The 26,013-nt window shown below is 49.0% G+C and overlaps 1 pseudogene across 1 annotated transcript in view; it reads right to left on the bottom strand.

The window, feature by feature from the left end:
- Positions 1-1,177: 1,177 nt before the first annotated feature.
- The window catches only part of LOC149340413 (uncharacterized), a 65,363-nt pseudogene continuing 40,527 nt past the window's right edge, over positions 1,178-26,013 (bottom strand). Inside the window, exons 2-11 of the transcript XR_016283606.1 lie at positions 16,544-19,004; positions 15,877-16,013; positions 15,274-15,401; positions 13,409-13,666; positions 12,415-12,564; positions 11,546-11,612; positions 7,219-7,344; positions 6,168-6,336; positions 4,984-5,127; positions 1,178-3,970 (exon numbers count right to left, since the gene is read on the bottom strand). The product of XR_016283606.1 is annotated as an uncharacterized LOC149340413 (transcript). The remainder of the gene's footprint in view (positions 3,971-4,983; positions 5,128-6,167; positions 6,337-7,218; positions 7,345-11,545; positions 11,613-12,414; positions 12,565-13,408; positions 13,667-15,273; positions 15,402-15,876; positions 16,014-16,543; positions 19,005-26,013) is intronic.

Below are 26,013 nucleotides of genomic sequence, written 5' to 3'. Positions count from 1 at the left end.
GGTGTTCGGTTGGTTCGCATTAGCGCCTCCAAAAGGTATGGTACTGCTTTTTCGACGGAGCGTGTCATGTAGTATTGTAGCAAGTTAAGCCTGAATGGGCTTTTATTCGTGGTTGTTGATGCAGTTGACTTCTAACAGCGCTTCTCTTGCGCACTGCAGCATTCGTCTTTCTTGTCAGTCTTTCCTCTCGCGCTGTGCCTTTTCTTTGCTACACGAAAATTCGGTTTTAAGATGACCTAGCCTCCTCGTCATTCCACTACTTCTCCTTCACACTCGGAAGGCAAGATCCAGACAAGAACATAGTGTTTAATGCACGTACTCCTTTGCCGCGGCAGGGTGAGACATGTATGCCTGTTTTCTTCGGTTCCTCTGAAATTACAGGGTTCTGCACACAATGCTCACATTTCTCGCGTTCAGCTTGCTAGCTCCTTTCATACAGCATCAGAAATTACACGAGAACAACGCAAAAAACTGAGAACGAAAGGGCGAAAAACGCGACTTTTTGCATTGAAGTACACAGCAGACACCCGACTTCCGGGACAAGCGCTCCAACTTCCGGTGGCTTCACTCGCGCTCGTCTCGGAAAGCGGGAATGCGGCATCCAGCCACCTTGTGGAGATCAGTGTGCACATGCATTGGCTGTGCCTCAGTGATTTATGGATTCACGTGTCCTAGTGTTGCTAGAACCATTTTTTCTAGCAACACTATTTTGTCCTATGACGTCATCACGCTTGTACTTGCGAGTTTGGCCTGTGGCGGCGATACCTGTATTTTGGTTCTTGCTCTTTTCTACGTTACAAGAGCTTTGTTGTCAGTATGAGGCGTTTTTGTAATCAGGAGGTGGTATTCTGTCGATACAAGCCAACTTCAATTTCTCCTCAGTGTCCTTTTAAGAGAGTTGTGTTTCCCAATTCCTACAACAATTTTTCGGACGACTAACGCCATCAATTATTAGCGCCCCTTGTCTCATTTACAAAAGAGCTTCATTTTTTGCTCCTCTTTGTTTTTTTTTTTTTTCAGAAAACGGAAACAAGAAAAATATTGTACTTAAAATAGCTACCCTTATTCCCTGGCCGGCCGCGAGGTATTAGCTCGCATAAATCAATGTAGCGCTTTGCGCAACGGTGTTTATCGTATTCTTAAAAAAATCAGGGACCAGGCTATAAAACGCAGAATCTTTATTGTCTAATGGGTGTTCGATGACTTGTATTAAACAAATGAAATTAGAACCATGAACTGACACAAATAAAAGCAAATAAAAATGCAAACAACGCTCCTGAATCTCGCAGTCCATGCCTATTAGGGCACCAGTTTGCCGAGCGTTCAAGCGCCCTGCAGACTTCGACACACAAGCGTATAAAGACTCTCCACTCAGCTCCAGGGTCTATCTTCTTGGCATAGCATACTGTCGTTATGACCAGGCTTTCAAGTTTGCTCACTGGGATGCTTACTCACCGTTCTTCTCAGTACATGCACATACCGGGATCGAGATTCACATAAATTACGCGATAGTTAGGACTCAGGTTTCTACCTCCTGGTCATGGACTGAAGGTAGGGCATCAGTTAGATCGCCTTGGGAAGTCACAGTCCCCATCCACACCTAAATAAAAAGAAAATCATGCATGCACACACAAATCCACATTTACGAGCACACATACACGCATGCACAAAGAGCTGTACTGCGTGTGCTTAGAGGGTAGCGCGAGTACAACACACACACACGCGCGCGCGCGCGCACACAACACACACACACATGCGCGCGCGCGCGCGCACACACCACACACACAAGGACATGTGGGAAACATGCGAAATAATTTTCAACCTCACACGTATACTGTTTAAACGGCGACACGTGGCCGAACATTGCGGATTTCGCTGGTTGTGCAGTGTAGAAGTGGCGCCAGAACAGTTACCAAATCACTGCACTCGACCTATTGTTCAGTGAAGTTTGGGACACAGGTGACAGCGGAGAAAAAAAACGGTACTGATGGCTCTAGTCCCGAATTTTACTCTGCCTTTTAGAGATTGTTTACCTATTATCTTGTTTCCTCAGCCTCGTATCTTGAACACACTGATCTCGCGCTTTTGAATGTGTCTAACATAGAACTATTTTAGTCAATCAGAACTATTTTAGTCAATCAATGAGTTTTCATACCGCTTTAGCGGATGGCAAGGAAAAACACCACCAGTTTTAGAGCGCAGCTCTTTGGCGTCCGTTCCTGGGTTTCGCGTCGTCGTCGGCGTTGTCGTCGGCCTCGTAACCAGCTCCGCCCCCCTTTCATCCCCCCAGCGCTAGCAGCGACCGACTGATACCGCTGGATGCCGCTGACGCCCCTAGAGAGTCAAGATAACGTGACTGCCCCCTTTCATCCCCCCAGCGCTAGCAGCGACCGACTGATACCGCTGGATGCCGCTGACGCCCCTAGAGAGTCAAGATAACGTGACTGCATAGAACACCGTCGCCGCCATGCAGAAAGAGGAGGAAAGGGTCCCCCCCCCCTGTTCTTGTGTGGCGGATAGGGTGCTCTTCAGTTGCCGACGCGCCGGTTATTTCACGTAGGCCCCGGCACGTCGACGAATACGTGACCACCTTCCCACGGCTAGACCTGGTTCTTAGCGCTGCGGAAGCGAGGGTATCATATTGTTCGTGTCGGCATCGGCGGCGTTGTCCCTGAAACCAACTCCGCAGCTGGGGTTGACTCACTATCGGCGTCAGCAGCATCAGTCAGTCGCTGCTATCTCTTCCCTCCTCCCTTTATCGTGTTGTCCGCTTGCTGCGCGCGCTTCTGCCCCCATCGTTTGCCGCTGGGTGTACACGCCGCCCCCCTCCCCCCTCTTCCTGCGAGTCTCCGGTTGTCAAAGCGCCGGCTCGAACTTAATTCCTTTCTTCGCTCCTCCTCCAATGCAACCCCTGTGCGGTGGCAATCAGAGAGCCAGATCGGTGGCGGCGGATCTGTATATGTGCACCGCCCGAGCCGAAATTGCAAACAGCTTATTTGCTGCGCTCAAATTTCGCATTAGGAAGTAAAGTAATCGTCGGTAATTTTTTGTTTTTATGACAGCACGGTATTAACGAATTGCTTCTCTTCGTTGACGAAAAACAAAAGATGTAGCCCGTGACAAAATTAGTCTCAGTTCCACTGTACGCGGGTTTTTGTGACCGGTACAATCACATACAAACTTACTTGAGGCTCATTTGGCTTGAAAATTGAACGCTGAACCATTCATACTGCTGAGGCTCGCAGTAGGTCGTTTTCAAGAAGTAAGGGTATGCAAAATCGAATGTGTATCCGAAATCCGGAGCGGGGGCCCGCGGTATGACGTTCTCAAACAAGAAAGAAAAGGAACACGCAACATGGCGGATCGCGGGGCTTGCCCATTCTTCGAGAGGCTGTAGCTACGCACATGTCTCTGGCAGCTTCGCCGCTTCGAAATCAGTTCCGCTAGCGCGTCTGGAAATGACGCACCCGGCCAAACCACTATACCCAACACGGTCCATAAGAAATGGTCCGCTTCACGCCACGCAAAACCACGAGAGTTGCTCTGTCGCTCAAATCCTGAACTGCGTCGTCGAGGCGATCGTGGATCACAAATACTACTCAGCAGCACCATTCGGTCGGTAACGATGGCACTGTGTCCCGTCGGTGGCGGCGCTGCGCTCGCAAACAGTGCTTCGAAGGATCGTCCACCAGAGTCCCAGCTCGTTGCCGACGGAAGCACGCTTGGGAGAATCCGCAGGAGTTCACACCAGCAGCACATGCGCGCCATGGCGCAGCTCCCGCGTCACGTGGAGACGCATGCGCAGAGCGATGCGCAGTCTCTGTTTCCTGCGCGACGCACATGCAGCGCATACTTGTAGGCAGTGTTTAGCTCAGGAATACATTGTGTGCATAGACGTCGTCTTGTAGTATGGCATGACCTGTCCGTACGTCTCTCGCTTCTGGGGCTCGTACTCGTACGGGTTGTGACTCTGCGAGGATGGAAATCAGAAAATGGGTTGACTATTACGATTCTCCCTGGACTGAAAAGGCACATAAGAAACAAAAAAAGGGAATAAGCATAGCCGAAGGACGCGCGCCTCGTACCAGCTAACCTAAAGGATCTCGCAAAAGACCGCCTGGACTAAAGGTAGCTCATGATCTGCGTCATGCATACAAAGGCAACAGCTAGCCCTCTGAATACGCCTGGAAGCGACAGCATGCTTAATTTGATAACAGAGACGCCCGCATTGGTACTGTAACGCAGCGGACTTTCCGGGGCAGTTATGCCAGTCCCGTAAGCCTGCAGTAAAGGAAAGGCACATATACATGTCGTCCTTCCATTCTTCCCGCTACGGTACACAAATACCTTTGTGCGCAGATTAAAGTATACAGTTTTCGCAATCATTTATAAGAAGCAGCTTAGTACTGAGGCCTGTGGTTCTCAGTTGCACAGAACTTGCGACGCTCACGTCTAGCTACCCTTAAAAGAAATGTGCATAAAAAGGGCTGCTCTTAGTAGTCTCCTGCGACCATAGTTCCTTCGTCTAAATTTGCATTCGGCCCATGAGGAGTTCGTGCGCTTTACTGCGAGACTGGTTGTAACTTTGATTTAAATACGGATTCTGACCTCGTCTGCATAAATACACACACGACGGGAGATGTCGCTCCCTGTTGAGTGCGAACAGGTAGCACACACAGCATGAAGAGAAATCATGCAGGTGCAAAATTTTCTTACCGCGCTTAGGGAAGGCCGAATACATTAGAAAACATGGTGCATGGTTTGACTTACAGTGTCGAACTTCCGTTTTGCCCATGTATGGAGAACTTCCATATGGACATGATTGCATTGAAGGTTTCCAAATCTTGATGGTAGGATTTAGAAATGATTCCAATTGATTTCCAGGTGTTTCCAATTGCGTTTTTCAGCTTTCTCTGGTTTTACGTTTCCTTTTCCTTCGAAGCGTACTTATGTGGAACTGCTTCCAGCGGCGGTGCTACGTACCGGTGGCGGACCGTACATGGCCCCTCTGGAGCGCGGTCGCTGGATGTGGCTGTAGTGGTTCTCCTCCGCTGGGCTCGGACTGCGCACTCGGCCAGGTGTCGCGAACACGGGAGGCGTCTTCGGTGGGGCCGAGGCTTCTGGCTGCTGTGAAGCGGACGAGCCAGAAACCCAAGTCAGCCGGAATTCTCTCGAGATTCTAAGCGCTCAACTGCTCGCATTGTCTTCAAATATGACCCATCAACAGTGTGCATCTGTTGGCTAGAGGTAGATTATTGTTTAGATATTACTTGTACACTTAAGAAAGCCATGGCCTAGCTTAGGAAGATTTCAATGGGAAGGGGCGGCGAAGGAGAGCCGACGGCCAACCCGCCCTGAGTAAGGATTTCTATTGGAAGACTGCATCGCTCCCCCCCCCCCCCCTTTTTTTTTCCAATGAAAAAGTTAAGGAAATGCGGTTGTACAAACAGAACTGCCTCCGCCCCAAAGGTTCCCTCCATACGCGGCCTACAAACCCGCCCTGTATTTAGACTACTTCTGCAATCAGCAGCTTCAGGGAGAGGTTCGCATTAGTCAGAGACGACAAGCGACGCAGGCTACTAAAGTGTGGCTTCACAAGGCTTGTATGTCGAATCTATGGTAGTGACTTCAAGTTCTTCGACACGCCGTTTCTATTGCAGCATATGACCCAGTCGAAGGTCACATTATGGTACGCTTAAAACACACCGCAAGTGTGCGAATTAAATTGAGAGTATGCGGGATGTAGCGTAAAGAAGCTGCATGTAGGCTACAAAGGATGATGTAATGAAGGGCTCCACAATAATTTTGACCCCCGGAATTCTTTAACGTGCACTGCCAGCCCACTAACATTTCGCCCTCAACGTAATACAGCCGCTGCGGCTGGGATTCGATCCCACGTCCTTGGGCTCGCAGCAGTCCGGACACCATATCCATTAAGCCACCGCGGCGACTAAAAGTACGAAGTAAATGGAGCTCGAAGCTTTTAATTACATGTACTAAGGCGCCAAGAGCAAAGGGCTAGTGTAAGCGAGGCGTTTCAGATTCCTTCGCCGTTAAACGGCCTTTAAGCAGATCAGGGACAAGGTAAAGTAAACACGAAGATCGGAGAGAAAAAGAAATACGAGGGCAGACAAGCGTTCTGAGGCTGCCAGGCGGCAGGTCGTTACCACGTATATGTTGCCCATGGCGTCGGCGATGTGTTGCCAGCGCAATCGGTCTTCGACGCTGACGCGGTAGGCCGGTCCCAGCGTCGATGCCTTGCTCAGATAGCCGAGGCTGCCGACCGAGTGGGCCGACATGACTTCCGCCTTGTGCTGCTCGCGCTTCCAGCGGCGGCTGCGTAGGAGACACGCAATGTGTATACACACACAACACACACGAACATCGCCGCGGCTCGCCGATATCTTAAGCGCTAATCACGATTCCTCACACGCACGTGTGATTCGAGATCACTTGTTTTTGCTCAAAAGTCGCCAAGCCATTGCGGCGACGGCTGCTATCCGGTAAAGGAGGAGGAGCATTCGGTACACTTAGAGATAAGAGCGCTGAAGGTATAGATAATGGTTCTACTAGCAATGCGCCAACCGCCGCGAAACCAACTTCAAGCGTGCTTTCGTGCGATTGGATCTGCATAAAGGCGTAATTGCTGTGTACACACACCTTTCCGCTTCGGTTCCTTCTACCACTTCTACTATATTATAGTATTGTTACTTTTGCTCATTTATAGTATTTTATTTGGAACGTATAGTATTTACATTCGCCAAGTTCTAGGCGTTCAGTTCGCCGTGCCTTTATGTATGAAATTCTGAATGTCAGACACCCGTGCAGCCTTTGTCAAAAGATTAGAGTCCAGAGGGGTTAGCTTCTAAGCCTTGCAGTGGGGCTCTTTTCATACGGGTGAGGACGAGGGTTCCTCTTACCTCTAAGAAGTTTGGAACACTGGCGATGCATAGTGAGCTACGCAACGTGGTTCAGACACAAACTCTTTGGTCCCTATACTTCTGACAAAGGCTGTATTTCCTGTTTCCAAAGCCTTACGCTCCGTAAATAGCGCATATCGCACCAGTGGTGACGATGAACAGTATGTATAGAGTCGAAATATGCCGATTAGTGTTGAGGATAATTAAAGCGTAGCGTGTTCTTCGACCAGAGTCGAAGCTTGCGCTCACAACGAGTCATATGAAAGGCCACGCTGAGGTGAACCGCGTAAGCACTTACTTCCACAGGCAGAGGCAGACCAAGGTCAGGACGATGATGATGACTGCAGTGACCGAAGCCCCCAGCGCCACTCCGAGGACCTCGCCGTCGATGTCGCACCTGGCGCCTATGTATTTTCCGCGGCAGCTGCACGCACAATTGCGGAGACCGGTCGTCACCAGTCTAATCGAAGCAGGGAACTCTACGCGTCAACGAGACGTCGAGCACTTCAGTGGCTTGTCAAGCGTTAGTTTATAAAGTCAATGATGTTGCTGTTGGATGAGCGAAGAGATTGATCAGGGCATTCTTGAAAAGGTTATGCTTCCATAGGCACGCAAGAATCTGGGATTTCAATTTGTATTTCAAAAGAATTATGACCTGAAGCACTTTTGATTTATTTGATTTCGGGGGGTTTAACGTCTCAAAGCGACTCAGGCTATGAGGGCCGCCGTCGTGAAGGGCTCCGGAAGTTTCGACCACCTGGGGTTCTTTAACGTGCACTGACATCGCACAGTACACGGGCCTCTAGAATTTCGACTCCATCGAAATTCGACCGCCGCGGCCGGGATCGCACCCGCGTCTTTCGGGTCAGCAGCCGAGTGCCATAACCATTGAGAAACCGCGGCGGCCGAAGCACTTTTCTACGCTTGTGAAAGATTGGATGAAGAAGAAGACGGTGGACCTTATGGAGTGGTCAAGCCATCCAATATCGACATTGTTTCAGTTGAATGTATTTGGATAAGAGTTGTACGTCATATGAGCGAGAAAAAAGCCAGCAGAGCCGAGCACAAAGTCGAGAAGCTGCTGCAAGAGTGGGGACCTTGGGCTAGACGTTCACTGACAGCTTCCTGGGCTCCATGCTTCGGCAGGATCAAGCAGTCAACGCCAGAAAAGGCTTGCGTGTGAAGTATTGATGCATCACGTTATTGTTAAAAGACGTACTTGAAATTGTGGCCGCATTTTGTAATCAAAAAAAAAAACTTATAATCGCCGATACCTTCGCGCAGCGCAGAAAGCAGTTGTTCAATAAATTTGCTGTGGAAACAAACTGCCGCTTAATATGATGATAAACATTGGTAGCTGTTGTGCAAATGAGTCTCATATTTTCATCCTACCAACCTCGTGCGCAAATTTAGTTTAGTTTAGTTTATGGGGTTTAACGTCCCAAAGCAACTAAGGCTATGAGAGACGCCGTAGTGGAGGGCTCCGGAAATTTCGACCACCTGGGGTTCTTTAACGTGCATTGACATCGCACAGTACACGGGCCTCTAGAATTTCTCCTCCAAAGAAATTCTAGCCGCCGCGGCCGGGATCGAACCCGCGTCTTTTGGGTCAGCAGCCGAGCACCATAGCCGCTGAGCCACCGCGGCGGCTGCGCAAATTTGAGAGCGCTAAAAGGAGTTAAATTTGAAAAACTGAAATATCTTTTTATTCACGAAGAAGCTGCCATAGCTTTAGCCATTACCTACACTAGTGCACTGCACGGGCTCGGGCCGGCCCGAAAGCCCGGGCCCGGCCCGGCCCGCGGGCCGGGCTGGGCCGGGACATGATCTGTTTTGCCGGGCCTGGGCCGGGCCCGGGCCTGAAGTTGCGGGCCAGGGCCGGGCTCGGGCTTAAAGCTGCGGTCCCGAGCCGGGCTTGGGTCCGTACAGAAACGGCTGGTGTCCGACTATTCATTCACTATTGCAGAGTGAAGTACACAACTGCGGCATTGGAGCAGCGACACGGATGAGCTGCGGGTTATAGTACGCGCTGAGAAAAAAAACTAAGCTTTATTCATTGATTTATTTATTTCCTTACTTCCCCGCCGCAGTGGCTTAGTGATCAAGTCGCTTGATTACTGAGCCGGGGAACCAGGGTTTGCTCCTAGCGTCGGCGGCCGCATTTTTATTTAAGCGGCAAGCATGACATTAAGCCATGTACTTTGTAGTATCATTGCTCGTTGAAGGAACCCAGATGGTCGAAATGATCCGGAGCCCTCTGCTTAGGTATCTCTCACAGCCTGACTCCCCTTGGGCCCTTAAGCCCGAAAAACGTATCTTCTATTTTATAGCTATATTTTACACATGTGAGAAAATGCACGAACTAAAGCGCGTTTGTTTTTTTTTTGATCAGCTGACTGGAACGTCTCGTAAATGAAATAGCCACAGAAGCTCGCGAGAGTTTGTAAATCTCATCTCATAACCACATCTACCCCTCCTTGCTTCTTCAGCCTGGTTGTCATGACAAGTGTTCTGCCCTGTGAGTTATCACGTAGTTCGCGCGTTATCTTCTGCTTCACTAGTAAGAGTTAAGTGGCCATTTATCGTTCGTCATTCCAAAACATATCTACACACTATTAGAAATGCATTCGGGAAGAACATATTAGTTTAGGACGCATATGGTCTTCAAACACACACCGTGAAATACTCTATCCTTTTAGCTTTTCGTTTCTGCTGAAAGGCGACCAGTTCGGCTATGAGTTCAACCTGTGAGATCGCGTTCACTAAAAAAATGTCATCCCACTGCTTGCTAGGCAGCTTTAAAATTTTGTACTTCGCGGGCGGCTGAATATAACTGATTAAAATCATGGGGGAATGCAAATTAGTCTATTACGCGCGTATGGAGAAATTTTTTTAGTTGGCGCTCGGAACTTCCTAGTTTATCTTTACGCACCTACACGAGATCACTGTTAAAAAGACGGGCCTGGCGAGCACTACACTTAAACACTTCATTCTGGAGTAAAAAGAGGCAACTTTCTGCAAGCCAAACTGTGGTTTCAGAACCTTTGTCGGCCAGTTTCTTATCGGTTAGTAGCAGTGTACTTGCCCAGAGTGAGCAGTATACCTCAAGCGTTACTGTGAAATGTGCCGGGCCGGGCCCGGGCTGGGCTTCACTTCGAGATTCACGGGCCGGGCCGGGCTCGCTAGAGCGATAATTTAGCGGGCCTGGGCCGGGCCCGGGCTTGAAGCCGCGGGCCTGGGCCGGGCTCGGGCTTCAAGTCTCGGGCTCGGGCCGGGCTTGGGCCTCAAATTGAGGCCCGTGCAGTGCTCTAACCTACACCACTGCCAAATACATCATAAGTGACTCCGAAACAGCAATTCGAAATTTTGCAAAAGGAAGGGCCATCTCAGCAGCCATCAAAATCTTACAAAACATCTCCAATACCCGCCAGATAACATTTATCTGGGTCCCCGCCCATTCGGACCACCCTGAAAACGAGGCGGCGCACCAATTTGCCCGAGGATTCGTGGTTAACCAGGAGGTGCGCTACCCCGAGCTCAGGTCGGCCAAGGAGCGAATGAAAACCTACAAAGAAATTACTACCCACTTCAAGAAAGAAAAACAGATCTTCCCAGAACCATATAAATCCCTGAGTAAAACACAACAAGTCAGTTGGCGGCAGCTCCAAACAGACACTTTCTTTAATCCGTACATGTATACTCCATATGGTTCCCGGAGCAGTACAGGCCGGTCTGTTCTCTCAGTGGACACCAAAAGGCAGACACACCGCACATTCTATACTCAAGTACTCAAGACAAGCCATCGCACAGTCTGCAGCTCTCTACCCAATCTCAGTGGGAGGCCGCGCAGCTCAGCTCGGACCCGGAGGTTCAACTTAGAGTCACAGAGCGAGCCGAAGAGGTCGCCGAACGACATCGTCGGTCGGCCACCTGGCGTCCGGTCTAGAAGAGGAGCCCACCGCGGGGAGGGGAACATCACCCCAATCCCCGCCTAAGACCTCTTCTTTAATAAAGTTTACCTCCTCCTTCACTACTGTATATATGATGGAGGCGAAATTCTAGAAGCCCGTGCACTGTGCGATGTCAGTGCGCGTTAAAGAACACCAGGTGGTCGATATTTCTGGAGCCCTTCACTACGGCGTCCCTCATAGCCTGGGTCGCTTTGGGACGTTAAACCCCAACAAACAAACAATAAACAACTATTGTATATATGAATATTTTTTTCCAAACCCTTGTCGCTGCGTCTCTTCAACTGGGACTGGCAGCTATTCATTGGTTTATTTTATTAGTGAAATAGTCAATGCGAGAGGAAGAGATGACCTCACGAGCGTTATAGCAATTTTCCGCCTATCTAAGGGTTTTCTACTGTTTGCTGTTGTCTGTTGATGTGCTGAACTACAGTAGTTTCTATGCGCTCTGTAGCTTATTAAGCAAACTGGCTAACAAAACATCAAGGAATACACGTAAATACTAATGCTTTATTGGATGCGTGAACTACGACCCGTTGTCGATTTCTCAGCAGTTTTGCGAAGCACCCGAAAACAGTAGAGCTTAAAAGTCGCGAAGTAAGATCGTAGCTTTACTCTCGGGCGGGCAAAGGAAAAAGAAGTGGTAGGAACGCGTACCTGCATTCCCGCTGTCCATTCGCGATGCGGCAGTCACCTCTGTTGTTGCAATAGTCAGGGGCGCACGCTGTCAAAGACAGAAAAACAAGGGGGGGGGGGGGGGGGAGGCAGTTGTCATTCCACTGAAATGGAAACATCCGCGCAATAGAAGTATTCGTGTTTACTCAGGTGGGACTGACGTACTTTTTCCGTGTTCTACAACAACGAAGATAATAATAATCCCTACCAAATATTGTCATATAGTACCTGGGAATGGCCATAAGGTATCAATGCTGACGCATATTTAAGATTGAAAAAAAAATTTAGGGCGGGGCCGCGAAAATATAATAATTACAAAGCCTCACTGTGACCCATTTCACTTCCTCCTTCATGTAGCATTTTATTAGTAATAGCTCATAACGCCGTTGTGTTTGAGCACAACGCAATTTTTGATTACAAATATCCCATGCTTAGTGTGAATGCCATTGCTTTCAGTTCTAGCAAGCGGAAATAAGTCCCTGTTGAAGTTTTACCGAGTCTCACAAAATCAGATATTTAGAGACATCTATACTAATGCGACCACTATACTACGAACATAATTACTTACTACTTCCGTTCGGCATACGTGACTCTCAATACGGGACGCCGTTTTTCACAGTCTGTGTTTTCAGGATACAGAAAGCTGCGCGCCGTCAGTTCACTGCTGCGTATTAACTTCAGCGTTCTGGTACTGCAGACCTGCACACTCTCTGGGCTAAGAAAGTCTAGAAGCGTATGCGAACCTTTAAATAGGCGTACACCAAACAAACGACGTCGGGCACGCGCCTATCTGGCATACATATCTGCTGCCGACCTAAAAGAGGGCCGTACAGAGCGAAACTTTCGCTTACCATTGCACGTCCTGCCGCTCTTCCACTTGGTGTCCGGGTACTTGTCCGTGTAGCCCGCTTTGCAGGTGCAGCGGAACGATCCGAACACGTTCTCGCACACAGCGTTCTTGGAGCAGTCGTTGAGGCTCACGTCGTTGCACTCGTTCACGTCTGCGCACGCGCGAGACCACCTTCTTTTACTGCATGTCTCGCATTGCGAATGGCACAGCACTCGATATTTTGCTCCGACAACGACGCTTCGCGAGATGAAATTTTTGCTTATTCCGCTTTTCTTCGGCGCTGTTTCCGCTTTCCGCGTGTCCCTAAACCACGTGTTGTAAAGTCGACGACTCTTTTTATAGAATGGCAGCAGGCTGGGGGCTCCCGAATACCGATACCATCTCTATGTTCCAGACAGCTGTTCTACATCTGATCGAACGGCGTTACTGAGCGACGAACTAGATTACTAGACTGTGTATATATACCGCACTATGGAATCCTAGAGCTTTGAACGCCTGTTTTGCAGTACGAAATGGGGAGAACAGAGGCCTGTTACCGGAAATTTTTTTCTCATGTCAGATGGCAATCGTCGGCTCCGTAGTGGAACATGTATTTCACTCACACTTATAAGTTCCCGTGCATTGACGGCAATCGCTATTTTTCTGTAATTATGTTTTACCGAAATCTGTTTATTGGTTTCTGACATAGCCTGTACGTGAATGTCATATAAGAAAAGCGTTCTGCCTTTGATTGCGAATGTACTATCGCGATCAAAAGTTTACGGGACGCGAGTGTGGGGAAAAAAATATTTTTTTTTCGGCGCAGTCACGCACTTTCTTTGCCTGAAATGTGGCAAGGTATGAGGAGACAAATATCCTCTATCCGCTGGCAACAATACCACGCGACTCAGTCCCGACATGGAGCTGCAATCTACTTTTTTCCGAGAACACGCGTCCCGTAATATATTGATCGCGATAGTACGTGCTCGTAAGGCGTACACTGACGGAGCCCTCACCGTCCACCGAGAGGCCCGAGTATTGAGCAGGCCGTCAACGAAGAGGCGGCTCTCGCCGATGTTGGAGTTTCGCCGGTTGATCATGTTGACCACCTCGTGCTGGAGCACGCGCTTGACGGACGGCACACGCGTGATATCGTTGTCCTCGAGCTGCACCGTGGCGTTCATCATGACCTTGCTGCCCGACGACTGGAACCGGTTCACCGTCGCGTCCACGAAGAGCCGCGAGAAGCTGGACTTGCTGAACAGGCTGTGCAGCTGCATGCGCGCCACCCAGCGGACGAAATTTACTGCGCTGCACGTACTAAACTGATAGAGCGAAACCAGACCGACTGCAGTAGAGGGAGAAACAACAAAACACGAAACAACCCAGCTAACCATGAATGCCCCCAGTATGGCATGTGCATATCGAACACGGTTATTTGAAACATTCAAGGGATGTCCACACATATCCACTTCACATTTTTTCGATGTAACTGGGACTATCAATTTGAACACAACTGCGATTCCTTTTATGTCCCAGTTGACGTTCGTTTTGGACATTTGTGGGACCTTCCTGACTTTATTTAGACATGCTTTATTTTTTGCAGTGCGCACGAGCCCGCAGTTTGCACTTTTGTCCTGTTTGCTTGCCAAAGCTAGCTTTTTGCTTTCCAAAAACATTTATGCGCATTCACGGGACGCCCACAAAACTTGTTACGGATCACATTATAGACAACAATATTCATAGCTCCACGAAAATATCCATACAACGTTCATTAGACGTAAACGGATGCCCACGCACTTCCACAAACATTTAGTGGCCATCCCACCAATCTGCACTGCAACCAAATTGAGACATCCCTTGGAGATGAGTGGTTGGCTGGGTAGCGGTGCTTGCCTTGTGAAAAAAGCCGAAATTACAATGAGTGAGAGTAACCAGCAGGGAGAGCTGTTATTTGCGTTTATGAAACATGCGGTACATTCTTTTCAATGTAAGGTTGGTGACAGTGGGATTTTGCCCCGAGTGGCATTGCGTGAGCTCTGTCTCCTTTCTGTTCAATCTATCTTTCAATTAAAATGCTTTACTTTGTTTCAAAGTCAGTAATCTGAGACAATTAACTTATGCTTTACCACCACTAGTCGATAGTGCGGCATCAAGGCTGAGATCTAGCCAATAATGCATGCCGCCTTCCCTGATATCAACGGTGCGATGCTGTCAATAGAAAAATAAGAGAATTGAAATGAAATTCAGTAACTGCAAAATACGACCACTTTACCCTTAAAGAGACACTTAAGATAATTTCACTCAACTTTTGTTCTCAGTAAAAATATATTCTATGGCTCTTTCTGGTTACGCTGATGTTTTTACGGCAGCAAAGACGCATTCATTGCTGAGAAAACTGAACTTAATAATGTTCCCGCCACTCGATTCAAACTAGTGACGTCTACACCGAAAAAGGCATCGTGATCATTATTATGAAGTGAATGGCAGTTCTGCCTAGCCTTTGGGATGCGCGCCCGAAAAACTGTGTGGACGTACCGCAGTTTACCTGCCGAATCAGTCGGTGGTGGCGACACCTGTATTTCGTTTTTGGCCTTTTCTAGTTTCTAAAAGCTCCTTTTTAAGTAGAAATAGTGTAATTGTCGTCAGAGTGCGGTAATCTATCGATACAGGTGAAATTAGATATATTTGTCCTCAATGTCTTCTTAAACTAATGACTCTTAGCAGCGTGCTTCTTCATGTGACACATTCATCTCACGTTCGTTAGCGGGAGCATTCTCTAGTATTTCCTCTTTTGTTTGAGTGAGGTGCGTCTGGTTTTCTTTATGGAGGCAGCCTATTGCAGGCAAGATATACAAAGAGAGAAAACAGCTCAACTCACCGCTTGCTTTGCTTCGAACTCAAGCAGCTGGTAATCTTCCGATTCCGGGTTTCTGTAATTTCTGTTGAAGACCAGCTTTTTGTCGCCTAGCCGGTCCAGTTTCAGTGTGAGGCCAACGTTGACAACAGCTGCGAAAAATTACACGGAATATTTTTAGAAGAAATTTTTTATCTCAGAACATAGAAGGCGGCATATAACCGGTTCTAGCCAATGATTTCAAAACGCGCCCAATTTTTTCATGGTTATTTAGTATTTAGCTCATGTGCTTGCGATGTTAGGCAATGTGTGGCAACCTGGGATATAGCTAAATAACATAGAAAACGCTTTGGAATAGACTCATTTCAAACTGCGAATAAAGAAGCCACGTATTAAGACAGTGTTGGTTAACTTTTGCTTTGAGTTTAACAAAAAGATAGTAGTGAGTTGCTGGTCATCACAATTACTGCAGAACGGAGCGTCAGGAACAATTCCTTAACCAGCAGGTAATTAATAATAGGCAGTCTTCTCTAGTTTGTACACAGCGAGAAGGCTGTCACGCATGATGCTCGAGCTGGTATATAGGCCCTTCAGAGCTTGAGTTAGTAGTCAAGTGATAAGACTAACGAGTGCAAGGCCCTCTGGGTATCGTCCTGGTAAATCCCGGTCGGCAGTGGCATGAACTGACGCCCAGCTCGGCTTTGCACCACTCGTTCAGCTGTGAGTCACAAGTGGAGTCGTCACCGACGATGCACGTGTCGATCCTGGAAACAAAAGATGGTTTTGTAGATACGAAATATTTTCAGAGGGCTGTCCTTCCTCGCTGAACAATAGCATTTCTCCCTTCCCGGAAGCCTTCGCAATTGTCTACTGAATTGCGCGTAATAATTGTGAGCATTCACCTGGAACATTATTTAACCGTGTTTCTGACACCATAAACCGTTTTCACAGGCTTTTTTAGTTGTTTCACGTGAAATTATTTTTCGTTCATGCTATTCTCAGTGATGTGGGGATAAGGATTCAAATGCTAAGCGCTGTAGAACTTACATACATTTCAGCCTGAGGATGAATGCTGATTAGTGAGTCGCAGCAGTGTAAGATCATGTGGTATTTATTATGTCAAATACGCGAACCGAGATTAATGCTTTCATCCCGCTTATATATACCTATATATAGTTGCAGATTAGTTGTCCTTCGTTCTTGAGGTGGGGGGAGAGAGATCTTTGAGCTTTTTTTCTAAATAGCTTGTCTTCAAACGCAATGTGATGCAACGGGACGCAGGTCCAACACTTACCTGACTAAGGTGTTGTTGTGTTTCGGCCGATATCCGGGTCGTCTTCGCGGAGGAGACGCAGGCTTGGACGTCGACTTGCGTGGTGGACCTGTTTGTTCTTTGTGTCTTGGACGAGATGTGCTTCCCCCTGTCCTGTGTGGACCGTGGCCGTCCTGCGGCCGTGGGAACCCGTGTGTCAGTTCTGGTGGGAAGCCGATCACCGGCCTCACATCTTCGATCTCTACTGGTATAACTATGGGCCTTCCTGTGGGCGACTGATTGTGCTTCACTGGTGGCCTCGTGTGCGTCACTTCAGGCACAAGCGTACCTTTACCGGACAGGGTCATCACCACGTCCGACTCACTTTCCTTGCTCGTAAGCGTGCTTGAAGGTGCAGTCGTCGTCGAGTGAAGGCTTGGCTGAAGCGTGGTTGCGCTTGTTGCCGACGGGCTTTCTAACGTCGGTGTCCCGTAGATAACTTCTGCCTCTTCATCAAGCACTGATGTCTTCGATACGGGGGGTGGTGAGGGTGGTTCCACTTCACCGTCCGAGTGCTTCGTCGTCTCAGCCTCTTCAGCCTCAGTTGAACTGCTCTCCGTGCTCGTTTCTATTTCCACTGACGGCGTTGTCGATGTAAACGTGGGTCTAATTGTCTGTGAGGGACTCACAACGTTGCTTACGGTTCCAATGGAATGCATAACGGTGATATCAAACACGGAAGGCTCAGTAGGCTCCGTTATAATCTCGGGTTCCTCGGCCGTATTGACGCTAACCCTGGAACTGTTGGCTCTGACAGAAGAGTCCAAAAACACAGGCAGCCATCCAGAAACTGGTCCCGACGGCACCTTATCAGAAGGTTCTAAATCAGTTTGCGTCCTTGTTGGTCTCACGTCGTGGCTGCTGTCACCCTCCTGCCTCGTCTTCTCGACATCGGCTGCATCAGTGGACCTGGTTGGAGCCACCTCCTCGACAGGTGACGAAGACACGGGTGCCTCGTGGATGAGCACGATAGTGGACTTGCTGGGCGGAAGATGCTCCGTTGTTGCCGGATCGGGGCCATTGTCTCGAACTGTCTCCCTGTGTATGTTAGGCCCACCGTCCGAGTGTCCGTTCGTCGGAGGAAACTCGGACAGGGCAGGAGTGGATTCGTACCTCTCGTCCTGCGTCGCCGGCCGCGGATGGCTGTCGTGGTGGGGCCGCTGTCTGTCCGGGTCGTTGAGTCCCAGCAGGTGACTCACGTCCGAAGGCGTCGGGTAAACGGTCGGCGGGTGCGGCAGCGGCACAATGTGGATATGCTGCTGCGGGTGGTGCGGATGGTTGGGGTGGTTCACCGGCGGGAAGTGGAAGTTCGGCGGCGGCGGCCTTGGGATCGTGTCGAAGTGGCCCGGGTGCGGTGGCGGGAGGTGCGGCAGGCTTGGCCGGGGCCGCGGTGGCACCGAGTGCGGCGGGTGCGGAGGGTGCGGCGGCGGATGAGGAGGGTGCGGCGGTAGCTGCGGCGGTCGAGGCGGGGGCGGCGGAAAGTTGAAATTAGGAGGGCCTCGGTTGTTGATCCTCGATGGCGGCTTATGGTGATGATGATGATGCTGCTGCTGCTGCGGCGCCGGAGGTGGTAGCGGGGGCAAGCGCATAGACGGCGGTCGAGGGAGGTTCATGTCCCCGCCGAGCAGCTGTATGATACCGCTTAGGATGTTGTCTATGGAAGGGTTGCCGCCGTTTCCTCCGCCGCCGCCTCTGGTCCGTTCGGTGGCGGCGCCCGCGACCGGCGAGACGGGCGTCGCCTCACGGCTTCTGCTGTGGTGCACCGTGTGAGCCGGCGTGACAGTCGACGGATGGATGCTGCGCAGTACGCGCAATGTGGCCTCACCGGAATCGTCCTGCTGCATCAGCTCGGGTCCTTCGGATTCCGAAGTCGACGATGGCAGGGTCGTGACTTCTGCGACGCGCAGTGCCGTAGCCGTGATTACGTTGGCAGTTCTTTGGGGAACGATGGATGACCTTTCAATCTCGCTTCCGTCCTCCGTCTGGGCCAATGCTGGCATTGGACTGGCAATTTGCACCCCTTCTTTGTCGCCATTAGACGACGGCAGTGTTGATGGGTGCGTCGTGCTGTCGCGGCTGCTTTGGCTAGTGCGTTCTTCGGTTTCACTGGCTGAGTATGAACTATTCGTCACCGTCGCCACTGCAGATCGGTCGTGCGTAATTGCGGGCTGCCTGTGTTGCAAGTCGCCCACCGTAAGGTCGGTTTCTTGAGATCCTTCAGTTCGCAGCACCAATGGGAGCTTAGATGTTTCGGACACTGTTGTCACGTGTGATGTGTGAACACTTGAGAAGGAACTGGAAAGTTCTAGTGATGAAGTTTCATTAATTAATAAGGAGTCCATAGATGAGGCTGGCCTTAAAAGCTGTGACACGCTTCCACTTTCTTGACTATGTGCTGATGAAGGTGATGACTCGGCGGGAACCACTTCAGCATAAGCTGTCCCTGTGAAGGAGAAAAACACGAAGCCTTGAGTATTTGATTTGTTCATTTTGTTTTCCCGCAATTCCAAAAGTGGGAAAAAAGTCGCGGTATCAATCTGTTTTGTATCAGTTTAGGCTCAGTCACCTTGTACAATATCTGGATAACGTATTTCTTCGCACGCCGGCAACTGCTTAAAGTACGCAAGGATTCACCCACCTAAATAAAAAGTAATTGCAGTAATGAACGACAATATATCAGCTGGCTAACAAGCAAGATTGAGCGAAATGCGCTTGCTACAGTGTCTGTGTGTGTAATATATATATATATATATATATATATACATATATATATATATATATATATATATATTTCTTCTGCTCTTCTAATCAATTAGCTTTAAGCGACAACATATTTAGTAATATTATTACTTGAGCAACACCACAACAACAACAAAAAATTAAAAAAAAATCCCCTGTGCTCCTTGGTTTCTGTGGCTGTTGGCTTCTCTCATATATATATATATACACGCTTTCTTATTGTTTACTGAACGAAGGGATGCGCTGAAGGTAACAAGAACACCCTTTTTCTCTCCGGCTGCAGCAAAACGAACCTTAATTGAGGGCATGTTGCTCTCTCAACGCATATGCGTTACAGGTGCTTACAAAACTGGCGAGCGACCGAGAGAGCACCGTGCTGCCCACAGCGAATTCAGAAACTTGCCTATACACTTACAACACGTTTTTCCTCCCTCCGAGTGCGCCGTCATGTTTTCTTAAAACAGGTAATCGAGGTATACGCTTCTCAGTTCGGTGACGGGGCGTGTCCCTACGGGCCGACGCTCAGGAAATCTTCTGAAACAGCTACCCCAAACCGGATAATTGAAAGAAAGAAAGAAAGAAAGGAAGAAAGAAAGAAGGAAGGAAAGAGAGAGAGAGGAAGAAAGAAAGAAAGAAAGAAAGAAAGAAAGAAGAAAGAAAGAAAGAAAGAAAGAAAGAAAGAAAGAAAGAAAGAAAGAAAGAAAGAAAGAAAGAAAGAAAGAAAGAAAGAAAGAAAGAAAGGAAGGAAGAAAGAAAGAAAGAAAGAAACCGAAAATGAGCACAGCGCAAAGCGAGCTCATCTCTTTCCCCCCTTGAACTTCCCAGACACCATTCTTCGCTTATGACACGACGTCTTTCCGAAGAAGAACACTGTTGCATGACAGCCGGCAGTCCATCGTAACTGGTTTCAACGAAAAACGAAATGAAAAGAAAAAAACAGAGGCGAAGAAAATGCAACGGGATATTACTCGGCGCAAGAAATGCATGGCCGCCGGGTTTTCTCTCCGAGAGCGCGGGCTGTTTCGCAAAGCAAGCCCGAGCGAGGCGGGCGGCATTCTTTTCCGTCCTCGTCGTGTTTTTTAACCGTGTACCTCTTCGTCCTCCTTTCTCGCACGCTAAGAAAGGAAGCATGGGGGGAAAGAATCGACATTGGTGGCGCAACAAGAGGGCCAGTAATGGCGACACTGAAACTCGCCCGAGTAAGCGTGCACGTACGCACACGCCTGTGTATATGTGCGTGCGTGCGTCTGCGTGCGTACAGTACGCACGCCGGCCTAGATGGGAGGCAAACAACGCCGAACCAGTGCCACGGCGTGCACTGCTCGCAAAAGCTGCATCAGGCAAAGCGGCGCCCGTACTTCGTTTTCTTTCTTTCTTTCTGTTCCTCCGGCTGCCCCAGATCTCCGATATATATGTCGGCACCGCCTCGTGTTTGTTTTCTGTCCACTCTGTCTTTCACTGCGTGCTCCGCATGTGCGAGAGGTGCGAGCGCACGAAGTGAACGGCTTCGCTAAGTGTTTCAAACTGTACTGGCTTGGGCTTGAAGGAAAAGTTGCGAGATTGAAGCGGTTAGGGCCGGTGACGAATCGAATCTCCCCAATTCGATTCGAACATTCCTTGCCGCAGCTGGCCGTTTCTTCTGGAGAGAGGTCAGTCTATTTATAATCGTCGTTTGATTTATTTTTGAACAAATTTTCCTTTTACCATTTGGGGAAAATATTTGCCAAATGTGATTGACTTGCGACGTCGCGATCAAAGATCTTAGTGTTGCTGCGATAAGCTAATCTACGATGAGAGAAATCCTATTTTGGGGCAATAGATGTCGCTATGTGCGAAATACGCATGTCACTGTCGGGCTGATAACTCCAGGAAGTCGTCACTAAACGAGATTTTTTTTTTTTATGAGAAAAGATGCAACCGGTAAGTAGGCAGGTCAGCAGTGGTGATAAGGAATGCAAAGACTCGGCCAACTACGAGACAAAAAGACGGCGAGTACATCTCGAAGCTGGGAAAGGAATGGTGGAAGAGTGGATTCTATCACGAACACAAAATGAGCACATACGTGGATTAGGCATGCATTTTTTTTTAACCGGATACTTCGGAGCTTTTGTCGAGATATGTGTTTTGCAGAGAGCTTGTAAGTGTGGGTCCTTACTGTTCGATGTCTCTTTTGGCACAGCCGTTGCCTTTGCTCGTGCCTCTTCCTACCTGTGTTCTTTTTCTATTCTGTTCTTATTGTCGTAGTGAGCGACGGAGCAGTAGGGGTTATTTCTTATACCACGCACTATTTTAGCCAAGAAACTAAGCCTCTACTCGAACAAATGGCTGGCCGAATAGCAGGACAAATTCCGCGCTAAACGTTCTGCTTGCACTGTGAAGAATATGAATACCAGCTACAATCAGCCTCTATGCTTCAACTACTTTTCATGCGCCTAATTTCTTGCTTGTAAGCAATGTGGTGCTGCCGAGCGCTCTGAGTGTGGTACAAAACCCAAATTTGCTTTGCGGTTATATTGTATACCATGGAAAGAAAACGGGAAATGATCTTGCTGTTGTATCGTTACGTTCCCTTGTTCATTTTTAACAGTCGATCAAAAAAAACTCATTTCTACTCTGGCACCTCAGCCCCTACCACAACACAGGTCAGGAAAGTAATACTTTTTTCTGCTAGCACGTTTGCGTTAACAAAGACGACACTTGTTTCGTTGAGCGGCAAACAGCGGTTAGTATTACAGCAGTGTGTGTTAGCTGGTCGTTGTAATGCTAACCACTACCACACGCAGACCGCCTCGCAGAAACATTTTCAGTGTCTTCCGGTATTCTTATCCTCTATTCACGACCCCGCCTTACGCAATGGTTTCAGTATGTCTGTCGCAGGCGGCGCAGACGCTCACGCAAGGAGCTTAGGAGGTGTTCCGGTTCGAAAACTCGCGTTCCAAGCGTTCCGTGCTGATGCGCCTTTTCATGCGGTCACCGGTGTCACTTACCAACACCCATACCCTACAAAGGGCTGCCGTAAAGAGGACCCCCGGAAGCATCCCTCCTGGACGGTGTACTCTACAAGTAGTGACCTCCATAGAGGAGTCGCTTTTCTACAAGTACAGCATGAAATCTTAAGACCATATACGACCCTCAGCCGTCCGCAAGGCGGGAAGGAGTTACTCGTTCTCTAGCGAGAATGCAGTGAAGCCCGTCCGCAGGAAGGTCAGGAACCGTGGTTCCGGCGCCCCGGCGTCCGCCCGCGCGGACCTTACGCGCGGTGGCTTATCATGACGGCGTAGCAAATAAACACGGTTCTACTCTACGCCGCATATGGCAGCGAGATGGAGAGCGGCAGGGGAGGGTGCGGGGGGAGAGATAGGGAGAGCACGCTGCACCGCCTCACTGACCCACATCCGCGACCCATCATTTGCACTGAAAGGCGCCCAGCTCATTGTTGTGGCGCCGCTTTTCCTCGCCGGAGACGGCGAGCTGACCTTCGAGCGACCGCGAAACGGTGCGTGAGGCTCAAACGTCATGTGCGTACCGTTGATGGGTCTCGCGCGGGAAGTGCTTACGGTCCGGCCCGTGGAAGAGAGCGTCTATGGCGGCGTCGTGTAGAGACACGTGTCGAAAGCTGCGCGCGCAAGACATCCGCACGTCTCATGTATGACGTCTCTTGGCCGTCAGCGGTTGCGAAAGCCGCATTGATGCGCGCCCATCCGCAGAGAGGTGGTGCTCCAATCGTTTGTTGGTTGGATTACGCCTCGATTATGCGGCCGTCTTGTGCGATGCAGGGGCGAGGTGGTAAAGGTGCGTCCAAGGGCTTGTACTCCTGACCCATACGGGCCTACGTTGGATAAAGACAAACGCTACAGCGCAAAATTTAGCTCACGTCAAGAAATCTTAAAGGGCGTTAGCCTTACCGATAGTTCTGACCTCGAAGATTGGTTCCTAGTAGAACCTATCTTAAACCAAATATGCACGTGCGTTAATAAAATTAATGGGTCTTAGATACCATTCACCGCTCAAATAGAAAGGCATCTTTCTGCCTTGTTTTAAAACTCCTTCGCGACTGTGACCTAGATTCCAGATGGTGATAGCTGCAGTTTATGTCTATTGCGGGGATCGTGTGCATGCCGACGTAGGTCTAGCAGGTCACAGGTCTGAGCGGCAAATTGCTGATTTTAATTAAAATATAAGTGTCGCTACGGTAGAGCAATTTCCGGAAGAACAATTGCAAGGCTAATCCCACCAGTAGTGAACAACTACTTCAGTGTCAAGACAGAGATGCTGACAGTACGCTTTTGGGATCCAAGCTCATATGTTCATTATGTTTCCTGTTCATTCATGGTTTTTGAAATCGAAGGCATTGCCTTGCAGATCCTGACTTCGCGCTGATTAGCCTTTTCTTGGAAACTTGTTTTTTATGGAGAACAAACAATTATGGAGAGGAGTGCGGTAAAGTCCGAACAAAATAACAAATTTTCAGTTAAAGAAATCAGAAAACATTGAATCTATTTTTTATTACCTTTTCCAAATTAGCTGACCATGAATGACAACAGTAAAGAGTTCTAGGGATGTTGAATGCTCGAGGAACTTATCCAAAGGTAACTTCTTCAATTTACAGCAGCAATTGCTTGCGTCTCAATTTTGATGCATTTAGTAGGCACATACAAGTGCAAGAGAGTCTACAAGCTCCACCACCCTCCTATTACCCTCAGGCATTGTTCGCACAACGCTCACTGAGTTCATTTATGTCGCCCTGAATACCGAAATGCCTCCCTTGCGCTAACATTCTGTGTGGCCATCCAGAAGAAACTCTTACCAGTCTCTTTGTTTTAAATGTTTTCTGTTGTGTAGAGGCAGACTTGCTATGCGAAAAAACGTTTGAACAAAGATGTAGTTCTAGTAACGTTTGGTGCGCACGCCTGTGGTGGCTTAAGAAGCATAACGGTTCTCTTTTATTTTCTTTTTGAGAGAAATTTTTAAAGCGTTTTTTCTAACCTCATAAAACTAGTAATTAAGAAAACGCAGTTGCTCGCGGTTGTCATATCCTTCTTTTCTGATGTCTCGTACGGAGAGGATGAAACCAGTTCATTCAAGAGCATCAGTGTAGTGCCTCTGCGTTCCAAGAAAGAGAAGCAAACAAAGAGAATGGTTCAAGAGCACTAATTTCGGTACTAACGTGTTCATACCCCACAGACGAGCTGAGACAGATATCAGTATCCCGATAGCGATTTCTTGGGCTGGTGGAATTAACTTCCGCTTGGAGCCTACGTTTTGCTTGCTCCTTTCATGATCATTGTGTATGCTGTTCCCCCAATCCTTGATTGACCATCCACTGCGATGACGGTCAGTACATGGACTTCGTAGCTTGCGTTCAACGAATTAATTATTCATGGATTTGAAACTAAAAAACATAAGCTACTCTTACAAACCTTATTAGCTCTCCCCCCCCAATCTCTCCATTCATGAGGCTTCAACACTAGCTCTGTCACGGTTCACAGGGGCGGCGAACCATCACTGATTGTTACAAGGTAAGACAATCACAGGATGCCAGTCCTTTCTGAATTACGCTTTCTGATACAGGATGTACGGCTCGCTTAAAGCTTTCCTCCAGGTGCTTTCTCGAGACACTCACTTTCACATCTAACAAGACCAAACGCATAGACACAGCACAGTAATAAAGGCAACAGCGGAAAATACGAAGGGTTGCTGCTCCTCGGCATACGCAATTACCCCTGCAGTTTTGTTCGATACCCAAGGAGCACAACCTCGCGGCATATCGAGACAGCTTCGCCTCGCTCATTGTCTCTCGAAACAACCCACACTGTTTATGCATGCAACGGTACTCGACTATGGCGGGCAGAGTCGTAAGAAGGCAGGGCGTTGACACAATGCGACCACCTCGAGAGAAACGTTTCCTTTTCTTTCTTTTTATGTTTTCTCTTTTTCTTTCTTTCGCTCCCCTCCGCGCGGCACTCACTTCCCGCTTCCGCGACGTTTTGTCGCCAATACGAGGGACGCCACTGGGTGGGAAACAAGGGAGGCGTTTCGCTTTTCCGCGGCCCTTTCTTCGCGCTCTCAAGAAGGGCGCGCGATAGAATCTGATGAATCACCGATTGTCTTTCGGTAGACTGAGAAGACCAAGCAGCCTTTTGTCCGCGCGTACTCGGCTGGCGCTCAGAGCGGACGCTCAGAACGCCAGCCAGTCGCGGTCTCAAAGGATAGTCACGACCGAACGTTGGACAGACTGCGCCTGAGGAGCCCTCACAATGCGAGTAGGCGTGCGCTGATCCTCTTTCCACTGCGCCAGCTCGGCTAAACGACACTGTCCGCGAGCGGGATTCATCGGAGGCTACAAGACAGTTACGGTCAACTTCGACGGTTTGGTTGCGGTTTTGAAGAATGGATGTTCGCCTCTTTTCCGGTTCCGGTTACAGGAATGCCCGGGTGCAGGTTAAATTCTCACGTAGTGAGCAGCGGTGTTATCGTGTGGATTGTTACTGCTTACAACACTGGAGAACATTTCCGCTAACGTGGCATTTCGTTGGGCGGCCTGACAATGGCAAGACCGTTATACGCGGTGAAACTCTGGCCAGTCCTTTCATTTCGTTGCGACGAAAGTTCGCGCAGCTCTTGACGGCGATAAGGCCAAGACAAAAGAGAAAAAAAATGGAAGTAGGCCATATGCAGGACGATTTTGACGGGCATCTTATTGGGCGCACGCA

This window comes from Amblyomma mixtum, chromosome 6, assembly GCF_055824585.1.
Source record: "Amblyomma mixtum isolate Tamu chromosome 6, ASM5582458v1, whole genome shotgun sequence".
Lineage (NCBI taxonomy): Eukaryota > Metazoa > Arthropoda > Arachnida > Ixodida > Ixodidae > Amblyomma > Amblyomma mixtum.
Note: the sequence above shows the minus strand (reverse complement) of the source record. Positions and strands in the feature narration are given on the sequence as shown.